Below are 5,501 nucleotides of genomic sequence, written 5' to 3'. Positions count from 1 at the left end.
AAAAAAAAGAAAAAATAATTCAAATCACAGTAGCTAACCACAAGATGAAATATTGAAGAATAATCTAATTAGAGACACAAAAGGATTATAGAAAGAAAATTTTAAAAATTGCTACAAGAAATAAAAAGGGACCTAGAGATATGAAAGCATATACTATATTCATATGAGTAGTTGGTGGTCTATTCCACAATCAGCACCTGGCCTACTTTTCACAGCTGATATTGAGCTTCTCCAGTGATTCTCCAGTGATGTAATTGATCTGATTTCTATGTATACCATAAAGTAAAATCCGTATATATAGCCCGCGTTTGTATTTCTTATAAAATGTATTTGCAATCAGTAATCATTGTGCGAAATTCTATCATTCTATCTCCGGCTTCATTCCTTACACCAAGTCCATGTTTTCCAACTGCTGATCCTTCTCTATTCTGAACTTTTGCATTCCAGTCACCCATTATTATTACAGCATCTTGGTTACATGTTCGATCAATCTCTGATTGTAAAAGTTGCTAGAAAACTTCTATTTCCTCCTCTTTGGCTCTGGTTATTGGTGCATATATTTGAATGATGGTGGTGTTCATTGTATTTCCTTGTACGCATATGTATATTATCCTATCACTCACAACATTGTATTTCAAGATAGAACTAGAAATGACATTTTGAACTATGAAAGCAATTCCATTTTTCCTCACTTTTCATCTCCAGCATAGCAAATCATATGATCCTCTGACTCAGAATGATTCAGCTGAGGATGAGGAAAATAAAATCAAGTCCACAGGAACCAAAATTTGACCTTGAGTCTATCTCACCTGAATTTTAAAACCATCTCAGGAACAGGTTTGAGATCTTGGACATTAATGAGCGAAGACCAAACGAGCTGTGGGAAGATATCAAGAATATCATCCAGGAAGAATCCAAAAGGTCATTACAAAGGCAGAGAAGGAAGAAAAGACCAAGATGGATGTCAGAAGAAACTCTAAATATTGCACTGGAGCACTGAAAAGTCAAAGCAAAGGGAAGAAATCAAGATATTAAGAAGTTGAACAGAAGATTTCCGAGAGCAGTGAGGGAAGACAAAGTAACATATTACAATGAAATGTGTAAGGAGCTGGAGTCAGAAAATCAAAAGGGCCGAACCCACTCAGCATTTCTTAAGCTCAAGAAACTGAAGAACAAATTCAGACCTCGAGTTGCAATACTTAAGGATGTTTTGGGCAGAATATTGAATGATGCAAGAAGCATTAAAAGAAGATGGAAAGAGTACACAGAGTCATGGTACCAAAAGGAATTGGTGGACAAGGAAGAATTTCATAAAACAGCATATGAGCAAGAGCCTGTGGTGATGAAGGAGGAAGTTCATGCTGCTCTGAAAAATTGGCAAAAACCAAGGCCACAGGAATTGATGGCACACCGACTGAAATATTTCAACAAACAGATGCTGCCCTCGTTGTGCTCACCAAGTTGTGCAAAGAAATATGGAGGACAACCATGTGGCATACTGACTGGAAGAGATCTATATTTGATCCCATTCCAAAGAAGGTGATCCAACAGAGTGTGGAAATTATCAAACAATTTCATTGATATCACATGCAAGCAAGATTCTGCTGAAGATCATCCAAAAATGACTAGGACATTATGTTGACAGAGAACTGCCTGAAGTGCAGGCTGGATTTAGAAAGGGTCATGGCACCAGGGATAATATATAATATAGCTAATGTCGGATGGATCTTGGCTGAAAGCAGAGAGTACCAGAAGAAGGTTTATCTGTGTTTCAGTGACTATGCAAAGACATTCGACTGTGTGGATCACAATAAACTGTGGTTAACTTTGAGAGGAATGGGAATCCCAGAACACTTGATCGTGCTTATGTGAAACTTATAGTCGGGCCAGGAGGCCATCATCAGAACAGAGCAAGGACACAATGCATGGTTCAAAATTGGGAAAGGTGTGCATCGAGAATGTGTCCTATCTCCATAACTTGTCAATCCATATGCAGAACAGATTCTCTGAGAGACAAGTGTGGCATCAGGATTGGAGGTAGACTTATCAACAATCTGTGTTATGCAGATGACACAACCCTGCTTGCTGAAAATGAGGAGGACCTGAAGCTCTTGCTGCAGAAGGTCAAGGATTGGAGCCTTCAATATGGATTGAAGCTCAACGTCAAGGAAGCAAAGATTCTCACCACTGGGCCAATTGACAGAATCATGATAGATGGTGAACAGATTGAGATTGTTGACAGTTTAGTTTGTTTGGCTTTACAATCAAGACTCTAGGAACCAGCAGCCAGGAAATTAAAAGACAAATTGCATTGGGAAAGTCTGTTGTCAGAGACCTCTCCAAGGTACTGAGGAGCAAAGATATCAGTCTCGAGACTAAGGTGTGCCTGAGAGATGCCATGGTTGTTGCCATTACTTGCTATGCTTCAGAGAGCTGGACAATGACTAGGGATGACAGAGGAGAGTTGATGTCTTTGAGCTGTGGTGCTGGAGAAGAGTACTGAATATACCATGGACTGCTAGGAAAACAAACAAGTACGTCCTAGAGAGGGTGAAGTCAGGCTGCTCCTTGGAGGAAAGGATTCTGAAGCTTCGTCTGACTTTTTTTGACATGTTGCAAGGAGGGACCAGTCCTTGGAGAGGGCCATCATGCTTGTGAGGGTGGAGGGACGGCGCAGGAGAGGAAGACCCTTGATGAGATGGATTGATTCTGTCACTTGGGTAATGGGGACAGATGTTTTGGAGACAGTGAGATTGTCAAGGGATAGAACAGGGTTTAGGGCTTTTACACATACGGTCACTATGAGTTGCAAGCAACTCGATGGCACATAACAACAGCATAACAATACCATGTTCATGTATAGGAAGACTCAATACTGTTAAAATGACAATTCAATATCAAAAGCGGTCAGTCTGCAGTTCCTTGCAATCCCAATACAGACACTAATTTCATTCTTCAATAATAAGGAAAAGGCAATTTTCATTTTTGTCTGGAATGGAAAGAGACCCCAAATAAGCAAAGTATTGCTGAAAAATAGAAAAAATGGAGGAGGCAATACATTCCATAATCTCAAATTCTACTACTCACCAATAGTAATCAAGGCAGCATGGTAGTGATACAGCCACAGACACAGACACATAGATCAATGGAACAGAATGTCTAACCCAGTAATCGATTTATCTACCTATGGTCAACCGATCTTTGGCAAGGACACAAAGTTGGTTAAGTGAGGAAATGGCAGCTTCTTTAACAAATGGTGCTTATAAAACTGGAAAATCATTTGTAGAAAACTGAAGTAAGTCCTATACCTCACACCATACATCCACTTCCATAATAGCTTGCCTCTGGAAACCCTATGAACCTGGAAAGAGGATGAGAGACACCCATGAGTTGAGGACTCTCCCTCATAGGATTGCTATGAGTTGCCTGCAACTCAACGGCACTTAACAACAACAACAACAACAGAGTTCATCAGAGAAGAACTAGGAACAACTCTAGAAACGCTAATCTATGGCATGAAAGGACTTCCAAGCATAACAAAACCCCTATAACCAGGAAAGGGTAAAATAAATGAATGGGATTTTCTAAAAATAAAATCCCAGCACATCATAAAACTTCTTCAACGGAGTTAAAAGGAGATATGGGAAATAAATTTGCAATTAAATATCTGATAAGAAACTGATTTCTAAAATTTATAGACTACTCCAGTACTTCAACAAGAAAAAGGCAAACTACCCAGTCACAAAATGGGCACAAGATGTGAATCGACACTTCACCAAAGAAGAAACTCAGATGCCAGCAAACACATGAAGACATATTCAAAATCCCTAGCTATCATATAGGTGCAAATAAAAGCAACAATGAGATAGCATCTCACTCTAGTCTCAATAGCAAAGTTCAACAGGATAGCAAACAACAAATGCTGGGGAGGAAGTGGAGAAATTGGAATTCTCATTTGCTTCTGATGAGAATATAAAATGGTACAACCACTATGGAAGGAATCCATTGTTTTCTCAAAAAATTGAAATTAGAAACAGCATTTGATCCAGCTATTCCACTAACAGATATACACTCAAAAGAAAGCAGAGCTGTGATGCAAACAGATGCATGTGCACCCATGTTTGTTGCAGCATTATTTACAAAAGTGAAGAAGTGGAAACAGCTCAAGTTCTCTCTCATCAACAAACAAATGGATAGAAAAACTGTGTGGTACATCCACACAGTGGAACATTATGCATCAATTAAAAGAATAAACTTTACTGCATAAGACCACTGTTATAAAAATAGGATAGACATGAGTGATGGAGGGAAAGGATGAGAAAGAATGGCAAGACAATGAACACAACACTGGAGTAGAAGAGGACTATCTAAAAGGAATGGATGATTAGACCTTACGTGCATGACAAGATATACATTATATGAATTACAAAGTTAACTGGGGGAGGAGGGAGGAAATATGTGTAACAATGAATGAATGAAACTCATCCTTTCTGTAAACTTTCACTAAAATTACATTTTTTAAAGAAAATAAAAAGACTTGTTGCATTGGGAAAATATAATGTCAAAGACTTCCAAAGTCCTAAAATGCAAGGATGCCAATTTAAAGACATCTGATCCAAACCTTGGTGTTTTCAATTATTTCCTATGTGTCTTAAAGTTTTATAATGAATAAGGATAACAGAAAAAGAACCAACTTTAACTTTTGGTGTCAGAGAGGAGTAGTAAACATTCCATGGAATAAGTGTCAAAAGAACAGACAAGTCCGTTTTAGGGGAAGTACAATCAGGGTGTCCCTTAGTGGCATGAATGGTGAAACTTAGTCTCACATCTTTTGGGCATGTTTTCAAGAGGATGACCCTGAAAAAGACATCATGTAGGGAAAGCTGGAGTCTCAGAGAAATAGAAGTCCCTTGACAATATAATGGATATAGTAGTGATGGTAACAATGAGTTCAAAGATGTCAGAGATGGTGAGGATGGTGAAGGATAGGGGAAAATTAAGATAATGTTGTTTTTAAGGTTACTATGAGTGAGATTGGTTCAGAATAGGGCAGGGTTCAGAGATGTTGTTCATAGGGTTGCTATGAGTTACAGAAGACTAGATGGCAAACAACAACAAAAACATTGCTACATGGGAGAAAGATGAGCTGTTTGTCTCATATGACATTCTGCTCCTGAAAACTACTCATTTATGGCTCACGTATGGGTTGCTTATGACTCAATGTTACACAACAACAATAACATTAAAAAAAAACAACATAAAAATGGCGAGGCATACAGTTCCAATAAAGTCTTGTGGAATCCCAGATATTGTGATCCTTCAGATATGGAGAACTCACCAATGTGGCTCAGCTATCAGTCACATATATTGTTTTTATTGATATGTGCCGTCGAGTCGTTTGCGACTCATAGCGACCCTATACACAACAGCCCTAAACCCTGCTCTATCCTGCGCCAACCGCACTGCCTCTGACACACCCATCCCGATTGCCCCAGTCACCG

At 38.9% G+C, this 5,501-nt stretch overlaps 1 protein-coding gene across 1 annotated transcript in view; it reads right to left on the bottom strand.

Annotated features, from left to right (window-relative positions):
- Window positions 1-5,501, bottom strand: part of ANTXR1 (anthrax toxin receptor 1) — a gene marked incomplete at its 3' end in the record, with an annotated part of 308,898 nt that overhangs the window by 67,842 nt on the left and 235,555 nt on the right. The window lies entirely within an intron of this gene.

This window comes from Elephantulus edwardii, unplaced genomic scaffold (genome assembly GCF_000299155.1).
Source record: "Elephantulus edwardii isolate Elephantulus edwardi_28Jun2011 unplaced genomic scaffold, EleEdw1.0 scaffold00425, whole genome shotgun sequence".
In the NCBI taxonomy this organism is placed as follows: domain Eukaryota; kingdom Metazoa; phylum Chordata; class Mammalia; order Macroscelidea; family Macroscelididae; genus Elephantulus; species Elephantulus edwardii.
The sequence above is the reverse complement of the archived record's forward strand: the minus strand, read 5'-3'. Positions and strand labels throughout refer to the sequence as shown.